Source organism: Anas platyrhynchos, chromosome 13, assembly GCF_047663525.1.
Source record: "Anas platyrhynchos isolate ZD024472 breed Pekin duck chromosome 13, IASCAAS_PekinDuck_T2T, whole genome shotgun sequence".
Classification (NCBI taxonomy): Eukaryota; Metazoa; Chordata; class Aves; order Anseriformes; family Anatidae; genus Anas; species Anas platyrhynchos.
The window spans coordinates 7,094,786-7,107,729 of NC_092599.1; the positions used below are offsets into that span (position 1 = coordinate 7,094,786).

General features: G+C 42.9%; 1 long non-coding RNA gene across 1 annotated transcript; it reads left to right on the top strand.

Annotated features, from left to right (window-relative positions):
* The first annotated feature begins 4,755 nt into the window (after positions 1 to 4,755).
* Positions 4,756 to 11,574, top strand: LOC106015680 (uncharacterized). Its single transcript, XR_005269023.2, has 4 exons — positions 4,756 to 4,910; positions 8,861 to 8,927; positions 9,212 to 9,284; positions 11,460 to 11,574. It is a non-coding gene; the product is annotated as an uncharacterized lncRNA (long non-coding RNA).
* Positions 11,575 to 12,944: the final 1,370 nt, after the last annotated feature.

Genomic DNA, 12,944 nt, shown 5'->3' on the forward strand with positions numbered 1-12,944 from the left:
TTTGACATGTGAAACATTTTATATCCTTTAAAAATATAGTGGGATTTTGAACACTGCATTATTTAAGGAAGTACATATTGTTGCAACGGAACAAGAACCTTTTGAGAAGTGCTTGTTTGTGGAAGATAGCTAGACTTTAAAAAGGTTGTAAGGATTTATGTAGTGAAGTTATTAATATTCCAGCCTAATCTGTGGACATACTAGCAATGAGATATTTTGAAGCTGCAGATTGTAAAATCTGCTCAGTTTGAAGATAGCTTACAAAACTGAAGGTTTTGGTGTTCAGATTTGTTAAAGACAGGACATGGCTGCAGATGCTTTTGCAGACTGGTCTGTAGTCTGACACAGTGATATGGGTTAGGGCTGTAGCTGGTAATGGCGCTGAATCAGAACCAGAAAACGAACTTGAACTTTCTCTAAAGGGGAAAGAAAGCTCATATCTCCACTGAGCAGGCGTACCTTCTGCTTGAGCCAAAGATGTCTGATTTTTGGAATATGAACCTCCATGAAATGGGAGTGCACCTTTCAGTGGTGACAGAGTGGATGTCTGCAAGTTGTTCTGAAAGCTTTGGTTGCCTTGAAGCTTTAAACTCTAAAGCAGTGGGAATCTTTCCTTAGACTTTGGCAGATGACTTTGAAATACGCAGTAAAATGTTTCCGTTAGTATTAACAGTAGTTATAAGGTTATGAAATAACCTAAGGTCTGTTTTTTTTTCTTTTTCTTTTTTTTTTTTTTTTTCCTCTTGAGTGTGATGCTGAATGAACAATAGCTGAATAACTTTTATTGACAGTATTCCAGTCACCAATTACACTCCCTCAAGATACACACTCACCTGTTTTTCCAGCTCTGCTTTATAGCATGGTTGGAGTCTGGTAAACAGCTGGAGTGAAAGGGATGTGGGAAGTAAAAACCCTGTAAAACTGAGGTAGATAAGATGTTCTGGTGAGCATATGAAGGAAGGGACAACAGAATTCCTGGAACTCTGGCATCACCCTGAGAGAGGATTGTGAAATAATGCATGCTTTGGTTATTTGGTTGCTAATGTTTAGAGCTACATCCCAGCTGCAGGGTTTTTTGCTAGCACACCAAGCTTCCTTAGTGCAGTCTAGAGAGCAGAATGGTCCTGTCTGACCCTCACCTTCAGAGGGGCACCTGGGGCTTCGTTGTACAGATTCCTGGCATCACATGGCAAATGGGATCCACGTGCCATGGCTCCCGATGTAGCATAAGCCTCCAAAACCTGACCTTCAGGGTGCAGGTGCGTAATGCTGCCTGGAAGATTTCACCAAATTCCTCCGACTCAGGCTACTGCTCTCCTGCCTTGAGGCTTTCCCATGCAAGGTCAGATGGAGAGCCTGGAGGAGAGGGCAGGCACCAGTTGGAGCAAGCCTAGCCATCTCTCCTCAGTTTTGCCAAGACAACCACTCTGCTGTGGGGAGAGCCAAGGTGGGGATTTCTTCTTTCTTCACTTGATCAAAGAAGTCAAATTATGTTCTTTGGGAGCTTTGAAATTAGCATCGCGTAACATCTCTTTTCACTTAACTACTTTAGCCATTCATTATCCACCCAAACAGGAACCTGGCAGTGATTCCCGCATTCAAGTTTTTTTGGATCAGTAGTTATATCTGTTGTCGGTCCAGAAAATGTCAGCTTTCATCTCTCTCTCACAGAGCTTTTCCTCTTAAACCAAAAGTTTTGTTTAAATATTTAAACAATTATTTATTTAAGTAGCAAATTGATGCATCTTCCACTCACGTCACATTTCACTAGGCAGCATTTCTCTGGCTTGGCTTATTGTCTTATGGCTCAGCAGATAACATAATAATGACCTGTAGGAAACCCCCGCAGGATGTATCCTGGGGAGAAAGTGGACAATGTCTGGACTTCTTGATGGTTGTTCACTTGGAAATGTTACTCAGAAACACGTTATTCAGGTGCAGAGAATGTCTTTGCTGCTTTGCATGTGCTATAGCTACAAGGAAAGGTCTTCTGTGGTCCCTTGTCTTGTATCAGAGATTGATGGTATTTCCTACAAGAATGCCAAGCTCTGTGCTTACTAGCCTGATAGGTGACTGTCATTTAATATTCTACCTATTCCCCCTAGTACTGGCAACCAGTTCCCATGTTGTGCATCATTTTTTGTGAACTTGTTTCAGTAACTTCCCGTGAATCACCAGTAGAGCCAACACAGCTAAAGTAGACATGTCAAACTACTTATTATATAGTTAAAGAGGGCTTTTATTCTTTAAGGTTTCCTAAAGAGAAGATTTCTGCCATCAGACGGTTGGTCACATTCTACATCTGAACACATTGCCAAGTTTCGTACAAATTTGACAGTTAGATATGTCAGCAATATTAAGATAAGCAGTGGAGGAAAGGAGAGATGAAATTCACACATCCCCCTGCCACAAGAGGGGGGGGAAAAAAGGGCCTGTAATCTCAAGGAAATCTCAAACCACACTGAATACTCATAGGAGAGAATATTTCCTCTGTAGGAGATGCTTGGATTTGATTTTTACTGTCCAGAGGTTAGCCCAACCCTGAGCCAGGGAGCCAAAGGAAACAAGGCTTAGCAGCCTCTGTTTCTTGTGAATTGGCTTGTGGTTAAATACTTTCCTAACTTCACCTTCAGAAACGCATGCCAGCTTTTTGCTCTTTTCTTCTTTCCTTTTTTTTTTTTTTTTTTTTTTTTTTTGTCTATACAAAGATGGTATTTCTATTAAATATTGTGCAACTGCCCTGGAAGATGCATTTCCAGTATTTTCTTTACTAACAATTTTAAAAGACAGAAGGAAAAGAAGCTTGAGGGCAGAGAAAGGTTTCTGGCATCAGATGGGATGGTGACCAGAGACCACTGGTTTGGGGCAGGGACTTCTGTAAGTCCAAAATGCAAACGAGTCAGAATCATGATATAATGTAATGTTTCCATGATCCCAGAACATGGATGTTTGGACTGTAATGGTCCTGTAATGAAGACTGATTAAAAAACAATGTGTTTGTGCTAGATGCCAGGCATGTTGTGTGGCAGGGAACACATAGGAGCTGTTTTTCAGCTCGGTGGTTTCATAGACCCTCATAACCAACTGCTTGATATATCATTGCTGAGAAAAGGGGTTAGAGCTGAATACCACTGTTGGTTCTGAAGCTCTGCTCCAAGTCTGCACCAACATTTGTTGTTAAATGTAAAAAGAAAGGCAATGTACAGGAAGCTATGATGCCATACAGGCTCTAGGTAGCATAGCCTAATGTGAGGGGAATTTTTGATGTTCTCTTCATACGTTTCTGCCAGCAAGTATTTTATAAATCATTCATGATGGTAAAGGGGAGAAGCAATATGTTGAACTTTTCCTTCCTCTGTCTCCTTTTTTCGGCTGACTTATTTGTCGGAGCACCTTGCTCTCCTGATCTTTCCTGATAAGGGAGGAAATGACTGCTTTTGCCATTTTTCTGAAAAGGAAGAGCTGGGGCAGAGAGAACTAAATCTGTTGAGGTGAATTAGGAGAGAAAGAAGCACACAGAGCAAATCTCAAAATTCTCCCCAGATGTCCAGCTTCCCTTGGCACCTGGCATTAAAGAAATTCCTATACATTTTCTATCTGCTTCTTTGCAAACCTAAATCCCCCTGAATGCCTGGCACTAAATCATCTACCCCTGGTTAAGGAAGGAATTTGAAATATCACAGGGAACTGATCCTTCTTCAGCAACAAAATGGAATGTAATTGCTGGTCTTTCTGTCTGGTGTGGTGTGTTTGGGAGAGTTAGGCAGAACAAGCCGGGTACATTTCAGCTGCCAAATTCTTTGTTGGAGAACAGTACCAAGAAGCCTTGCATCAGTAATAAGTGTGTGTGTGTGTGTGTGTGTAAAATATATCTACAATGTCAAGAAAATAAGAAAAGAGAGCTTTTTGGGCTGCTTGTTGGTAGTTGTTCACGAAAGTGTATAAGCTGAGTTGCATGAGGTTCCTCCTAAAAGCTTATAGGTGGCAAACGAACACAAGTAACTGCTGTGTAGTTCTTGTTTTGTTTTGTTTTTTTAACTTGTTTAATTTTTGTTGTAAACTCCCTCCCTCCAGAAGTTCAGCTGGGATTGCTTACTTGAATTTATTTTGCTAAAAACAGGAACTGAGCCTTAAAACCATTATTAATAAACAGTTTATTTTTTACATTGAGGCATCCAATGCAGTTCATAAATTATTGTCCACTTAATTAAAGACACTCACCTTTCCAGCTGTTTCTCAAATCAGCCTAATCCAAAGACCACCAATTCAAGGGGTGCTTTGCCAGGAATGTCTGGGACCTCGGTGCAGGCACAGCAGTTTTGGGGCTCCCTCCCTTGTCACCCCTGGGTTACTGGGTCCCTGTTAGAGCTGATTTGCAGAGCCATGTGTGAACTTCTGGGGACTCTGCCTCCTCACCAGCAGGTTGTCCAAAATGAGGGCTGCCACATCTGTTCAGCACGGTGAGCCTGGTTCTCCTCTTTACACATTTTGTCTTATTTTACTTGAATTCAACAGTGGACCTGTGAGAAATAAATGTAACTTAGACACAGCAACCTTAGAAGAGCAAGTCTGCCTCTGAGGTAGCCAACAACTTGTTCAATGACCCTTTCAGCTGAGCTTGAAGATCTCCTGTGAAATGGAACGGGCTGTTTCAGGCAGCCAGCTGGAGAGAAAAGTCTGTCTGCAACTACTACTGTTTTAAAAAATAATAATATTAACTATATAATTTTTATTCCTTTCTACAGCTGTGAACTTTCTGAGTTCAGAAGCAACCAAATGAGTTAATGGAAAACAATTCTACTGATGGCTATGAAATACCAACATGAAGACATGTCTCTGGCTCCTGAAATCATCTGTGAACTTTGTTAAAGAGGTTTAAGAAGAAACGAGATGGGAAAAAGAAGATAAAGGTAAATGGAAATGGCTGGTTGGTAAAATCCCTCTACTTTAAAAGTGACCTGCAAAAGAGGGGCAGGTGGATTAACCTTTGTTTACAGTGATGTGTCAGTGAGGTGCTTTTTTTCTTCTCTGCCTCTCACCTTTAACTGATTTCTGTTACCAGTCCTCCTATATCCCCATGTGAAGTGATTCAGATGAGGGTAAGAGAGAGCCTGGGATGCCTGCAGGTGGGAGAGGAAAAGATTAATAATTGCAGGTAGCTAGGTATTGTTCTGCAATAATACAAAGTACAACCAGCCAGCTCTGTGTGATCTGCTCTAGCTTTGTCAGGCACCACAAACCTCCCTTGTACCTCCGTGATAATGTAATAATATAAAAAATGCCAGAGCTGCAAAAGGAAAGAATAACAAGGTCTGGAAGTTTGTTATTTTTTTTATCTCTCATCATGCAATGCTTTTTAAAGTATCTGAACGGTCTCCCCTGACCAAGTAGCCACATCGAAGTAACTGTGTCATCTGTCTGGTGACGTCAGTACAGACTTACCGTTGGGTGACACTTCTCAGAAAGGGAAATTTAATCTATTGGATTACTTTTCCAAGTAATTTTGCGGTTAAAAAAAAAAAAAAAGTACAAAGAAGAAAGCTTCGCAAGGTCAGCATTTGCTTTTACTTATGACATCCTTTAAAGCAAGGGTTAGCCATCTGGTCAGACAGCCCGAGTAGGGCCAAGGTTCAAGTAAAAGTAGCAGCCCTGCAAAAGTGTGCCAGTCAGAAGCGCGAGCAAGAGCTGTGTTTCAAGCTATGATAAATCTGAACTGGTACGAGAATCTGTAAGGGATTGCGCTGGCTATTTTGGGCTATTTTTCCACTTTTCAGATTTTTCATTTTGCTAGGGCACACAGCTAAATTGAGGGGCTTACTTGTTTGTTCTTCACGATCCCTATAAAGAGAAACATTTTAGGTTGGAGAGAGCTGGAAGGGAAGGCTGGAGGCAGCCTGGGAGGCTCTCCTTCGAGGCAGATCTCCTCCCTGCTGGCTGACCTGGGTCAGGACTTTCCCCTGGGCAGCCCTGTCTGGCCGTTCCCATCAGGGAGGATGGCCAGCACCGGCTGGAGGGCTGTGCTGGAGGGGGCACTTGGGACAAGGGGCTTGCTGTGCAGCTTCGTGCGCCACAGTGAAGCTGGAGCTGGTGCCACACAGCTGAATCAGGGGCTGTGCCTGTGGCTTTAACTTCATTTTCTGCTGCAGGCCTCCTGGTATGTAAGAAAGCAAATTCAAGCATGCCGCTATGTTCACCGAGGCAGCAAACTTGGGGGGGGGGAGGTGGAGAAAATTCCCCTCCTTCTGCAGTTCATGGTGTTCTTCTAAACTATTTATAAATAGGTCTACTGTAGCCAGTGTTTGCATTTGGACTGCTTCACTGTTCTCGTTTTCAAGGCTTCTCTTAGATCTGACAGTAAAGGTCAGGTTGACTCCTCTCATCTGAAATGAAGAGGGGAAGAAAATTAACCCTGTAGTCAGGTGGCTCAAAGGCAGTAATTCCCATCAACGTGAGCAAGCTCTCCGTTGTGCGTGGCTGGGGCAGAGCGCCGGACCCACTCTCCCTTTTGCTCCATTTTCGTTTCCCTGCCCTCTTCATTAGCTGCTGACAGTTTTAGCTTCCTACGTCCATTTAAAGAGATTCCCCCCGCACATCATCTGGGATTCATGAACTGCAGAGATCTGGTAAGCAGCACAAATCACACACTTCTGGCCTGCACTTGCCAGAAGCCCTGGATAAGTTTTCAGCTGAGTTTATGCTTCGCCTACTTGCAGCCTACAGAGGAATAATATATGGCTCCATTTTCTCCATGAAAAAAACTTGCAGCAAAAATAACAATCTATTTTGTGAAGGATTATTTTTTGCTGATTGAGAGGTGTTTGGAGATGACAGGCATCTGATCTCATTTTAAGCCTTAAATTGCAGTAAATCCTGTATTTATTTACTTTTTGCTTTAACCAAATAGGACATTATCCTGCCTTTGAGTTAACACTTTCAATGCTTGCTTTGGCTGAGTGCAGCATGCTCAAGGCATTAATATCTGCTGTCACTGGAGAAGGAAGAGTACAGAGCTACTGATTTGTTTATGGAACAGCTAAAACACTCAATGGGATTATGTGGCTCCTAGGACACACGGAATCAGAAGCAGCCTGCTAAGCAGTCTTTATGTTGTACTGCGGATATTTAACAGTCTTTTTGCTTCTGTAAGGGGCAATTGAAGGACAGGTAAAACACCCTGGAAAAGCCTGAGACATTGTGCTGTGTGTACAAGCACGCTGCGCAATGTCTCGTCCGCTTCCCAGTGTTGGCATCCAAAGGCAGGCAGCAGGGAAGGTCTCAGTGGGTATTTCCATAAGGTCCTGCCCTATATCTGAATGAAGAAAGCATGGTTTTGTATAACAGTGTGCAAAAATTCACTTCTGAATTTACTTTTTTTTCAATTATTTTTTAATAATCAATTGCACCTTATTCACAGGGTCTGGCTAGCAGCCTTCTTCAGAATAGATGATCTCTGAAGCAAATGGCACACGTACTTTGGTATGGGTCACTGATAAATAGAGGTTTCTAGGTGTTCTGAATGTGGGGAATGTATGTGGTAAGCTGGTACGCTGTGAACCTAAACAAAAAAGACTTATATGACTGATTATCATTTTATTGCCTACTTAAGAGTTCAAGATGAAACATTTGTATAAAAGAAGGTGCATTATCCCAAAACAGTGGTTTTATTTCTTCTATTGCTGACGCTGCTACAAAGAACCAAAAGCTCTCTGTAAACTCTCTGCTCTGAGCTAAGAATTCAGGGCAAGATGAATTTCTAAGAGTAGGTCCCAAACACGAAGAGTAGGCCCTTGCCTTTGAGGAATTGTCCTGAGCAAGAGGCAGCTGGAGGTGGTCTGTTCAGTTACAGTCGTAGTTCACGAACATTTTTACTGATGTGTGCTTTTCCACCCAACAAAAACATGTCCAGGTGTAATGTCTTTAACTGCAGAAGCACTAGAAAAATAATGGTTGCTCTTCTTGGGTGTGTTCAGCTGTTCCCAGCTCTGAACATCCCATGGGCTCTCAGGGCTGATTTCAGTGCAGGCAGGAGCTGTTAATCTGGCAAATGAATATTCAGCCTCTATTCGGAAATCTAATTTTCTCCCCGTGTGTAGTGGGAACAACTGCATGGCATTCTCATCACAGCATTCCTTTTCTAATTTTCCTGCATTTTGCACTCTTGCAATCTCCACAATTATGTTTGGCACAGTAATTATTACTGTACCAGCTGTACTGCTTGCAGTAGGGGATCCTAATGCAGCATTACTAGGTGTCTCGTGACCTCCAGCACTGGTGCATATGGACCCTGCCAGAGCTTTTATTATAGACTTTAACTAATTTGTTTGGGTATTCACAGGAAGGCTTTGATGTGATTTACCTCAAATGCTATATCAAAGTGAATTGCCAAAATGATTTACCTCTGAACTATGATGTTTTATCTAGAAAAGTGCAGTTCCTGACAGGTGTTTTGGAATGGGTTTCTGCATAGTGTGTTTTTCTATTGTTTGGTGCCTCAGTTGAATGGTGCAGGCTTTAGTCTTCTACATCATGGAGCAAAGCAAATATTTAAAGCATTATTCATGAGCACTATCTCTATTTCAACAGCTGTTATGATTACGACAAAATGAGTTATTTCAACATATGGAAACTTTGATTTAAATTTTTTGTAGATTTATTTCAGCTATAGAAACTAGCTATATATATATATATGTATATATATATATATATATACACACATATCCATGGAGGACTTAAAAGTTAAATTTGCTTTAGGACTACATTTCCATTTACATTGATTAAATGTCATACACTAAATCATTCTCATACCCATTAACATATGATTTGCCCACTAGTAATTATTTTGTCATCCTTACTTCCTCAGGCTATTTTCAACTTTAAGCCACAGTTAATCCATGACCTTAGTGCTTTTGTCTCCAGGTCTGAATTATGTAAGTATTACAGAACAAAGATTGAAATGAACTACTTTTGGCTTTATTTTACCACTACAGTCACCTGATTGGCTTTTCTATTTCCACTAACTAGAATAATAGAGTGAATTTAATTCCTTTATGAAAAGACCATAAGGGTGTTTTTTTTTGTTGTTGTTGCTTGTGGGTTAGTTTTGTTGTTTTGTGTTTTTTTGGTCAGTGTGGTGAGGCCAAATAAGAAATATTTCTACAGGGAATGTAAAAATGGTGGAAAATAGTAACTGTCTGCTTTTCTGGCTGTTCAGGATTCCTGCCAAGTGGATACAAAGACAACTGAAGTAGGAATGTACCCCGTACTCTGCAGTGCCCACTGCAATGGTAATTGAATAAAATCCACTGACAGTGGGGGGAAAAAAAAATGGTCATGGAGCCTGAAATAGAAAAGTAGGTACGTTTAAAGGACCTTTTTGTAACGTGTCTCCTCAAACTCCCTCTCCATCCATGAGACTACCCAAGAAGCGGAACACCTGTTGAATGTCAGGTTTCCTTTTGGATGCAGGAGTGCAGCATCGTATAGCACGGCCATTCTTCTAACAGGCTGGGCAGTTTGCTACTGCTTATGTTCCAGACAAGCTGTCTGATTCTTGTTTGAAATGCTATCTCTAAGCTGCTTTTGTTCAATCAGTCACTTTCATGAAAGGTTATAATCAAAAGGCCTTACTTTGGGAAGCATTTGGCACCCTTACATGATACCGATTTCCAAGTGGCATGTAAGTAAGGGGTCACATTTTCCAAAGAGAGTACTACCCCACCGTCAGTGCTGTGAGAAATCTGCTTTGCAGCTCCATGGCTGTATTTAGGGGGGAAACATTGCTGACAGGCTGAGTCAGTGGCCCAAATTCTCCTCCCTTTTTATCCATGTAACCACATGAAAGCTTGTGCCTTCTATCCACAGAGTACGCATGAATAATTTGCTTGGCATGGGACTGGAGCTAGCTAGCACAATAACTATGCTTTTGTAGGCTCCATATGTCCCTTGCTTTGGAGCTTTTCAAACGGTACAAAACTTTGGTACTGTGACTAAAATGAGAAAAGCCTGGGCAATGACTTCAGAAGCAACTGGGAGTGACCTAAAGCTCATGAAAGCACTCCTGGCTTCAATGGAAGTTGACCCAAGTCCATATGAGACTTGAGTTACATCCAGACCCTATGGAGATCCTGGAATGACCCCTGCAGTCCACAAGGAGATTGCTGGGGTTTTGTGGTCGGTTGTGGTTGGTTTGGGGGTTTTTGGTGTTTGGTTTTTTATTCAGAAGGGGGAGGCAGGGCTGGTTGTGATTTTAATAATTTTTTTTCAGTCACTGCAAGGGCATCCTACTTCCCACATGCTTCAGAAACACCAGATACTTTAACTGTGCTTCTCAAAATATGCTCAAGAAATGTGTGTGCACATTGCCTATCCTTCCCCTCCTCTGTGCACTGAATATTTTTGGTGTAGGAGAGTCCAGTAACGGAAGCGTAAACCTTCTGTTTACATCTATAAACAAGATAAGGTACAAATTGCTGCAATACAAACTTCCTTGCTCTGGCCCTCCACTGACCTTAGCTATAAACTAAAAAGGACCTCCTTTCTCACAGTTGTAGGAGGCTCGAGTCTCTAGGGCAAAGTTTCGTCCAGCGAATGAGCTTGCAAAATCTTCTGTGTGAATTTTCCCAAGTGCCGTGCCATTCATACATCCCCCAGGGCCAGGGGGCTCATTGCTGTGGCACGATGGCAGGATGAGGTTGAACCCATGCTTGCAGGGTACTCCAGACACCTTCAGCAGCAGTGTAAGGCTGTTTGCTTTTGTGCATTTTTTTTAAACCAAGATTGAGAAAAAAAATGTGACCTTTTGCTGAAGGGCTTGGTTAGGGAACTGCAAGCTTCTAAAGCATTTCAGAAGAAAACATATTTGGTAACTGACATTGGTAACTGAGATCCCAGTCACTGTATCACACCCTAATGTCTTTTTTCCTGGTAGCTCTTTGCTGGGTCAAATAAATTGGTTTCAACATATCTAAGGTTTTGCCAAGTAAGAACAATCTACTTGTGTAGGTTTCAGTGAATGCAGGAAGAAAAAGCCATCAGTAAGGTGAGCTGGTTTCTGTGTGCAGGAACCTGACTCACTGGTGACCTGGGCAGATGACACATGGCCTGAAGGAAGGATGCAAGGAGAGGGCAGGGTATCCACAGAGACTCAGGGGATGGGGCAGAAAAGTGAAAGGGATTTCTGTCCTTGAGAACTGTAATTGTAGCTCTGTTCACCAAAATCCTCGCAGCCCTTTTCACTAAAAGCTCACAGCCAGTAGCAATCCTAGTCTGGCTGTACACAATAGCCATTGACACTATGGGATTTTTTGTTACTCTGAGACTTCCCTGGCCATGTCTGCTCTGGGTGCTTGGTGCTAAGCTATCACATTTGTTATCAACATCGGACAGTAGGCTGAGCTTTTCAACAGGAACTTTGTATTTGCAAACTGGTGAGAGTTACAGTGGTGTGTGCATCTCCCCAGGCAGGACTCAGATACCTCTTTTCTTGGAGCAGCTCAGCAGAAGAACACAAAGATGTCACTTCTGGCATGGATCACCCAGCGGCGCATCCCTGGAAGATGGACTGGTGCTCAGGTGAGGCACTGCTGTAAGCTCACCACCTTCTTATGCTGTTGCTGTCATGTGGTCACCACTGGCATGCCCTGGAGTTGGCATGAGATGGCTCCTAACAAGACAGCAGGTTTTGTGTGTTTAAGCAATGCAGAAGCTCCTCTTTTGTTCCTTGTGTTGTGCAGTGGATTGTAGGGGAGAAGGGACACGGGGACAGTTCTTGGTCCGTGCTCCCATGAAGCTGCCAAAGCAGCAGAGAGGTGGTGAATCCAGGTCCTTCCTGAAGTTCTTGGTAGAAGCATGTCAGGTCTTGAAAACTGCTGATTCCTGCCCCTGTTTTCCATCCACTGCAGTGCTCAGACAAATTTCATGTGATCAATTAGATGATGCTGCTCTAACCAGATGGTTTTATACGTACCTGGCTAGGGCTACAAAACTATGTCCTCCCTGTTCTGAGGAGTTAGTTGATTCGCAGAACCACACAAGATAAGCATGAGTTTGTGTTCATGAACCCAGTACCGCTGCTTGCTCGAGGATGCCCTTTTGGCTCTTGTGGTGTTTGCCTCACCTGTGGGTGCTGAGAGATGCCAGCCTGGCTCACAAGCTATGATGGGACTAGGGCTCTCGGCCAGGGACTAGTATCTCCCTGCCTTGGAGTTGTATGAACACAAAAGCCCACCTTGTTGGTAGGCGAAATGGCTCAGATTTGGACAATTATCTGTTCTGAATATGGGCTTTCAGTTACAAAGGGCCGTGGGCAGGGAACCTGCTATGAAAACAGTGCAGAGAAACAATGGTGTCGCTATGTCCAAGCTAGCCCTCCCCCTGTAACAAATGCCACTCTCAGCTGGCTAGCTAGCATGGAGTAATGCATTAACCGAGTGTGATAAGGCAGGGGAACTTCGATACCGGCTTCGTTTTCAGGCCTGTGTTTGTACTGCAGTTAGCACAAAGGGGTCTTGGTCCCTCGGTAGGCCCTGGCATGTCAAAACAACGTCAGTTAAGTCAACAGAGCCATTCACGTTACAGTGATTTCTAAGTCATGCTTCCTCCCTTTAAAAATTCTGGATGGAAACGTTAGACGTATCTGAGAATTGAGCTGATAAAACACAGGGAGAAAACGTGGAAACAGCTGGCTTAAAACTCGAGCCTGATTCCCATCACCGGCATCCAGTAATGTTATTTATATTCTAGTGTATACAGAAAGCAGAGAGGCCTGAAAAATATGGCATGTGTATCCCAGTGCTCCTGGATGGTAGGACAGGAAATTAACTCCTCAGTTGTGCTGCTGTATCTGCAGGCGTGCAAGGCCCAAACAGAATGGTGCTCATTTCTCCTGGCATCCTCACGGAGAGCGATCCTACCAGGTCATCCTTCCTCTGACCAAAAGGACCTTG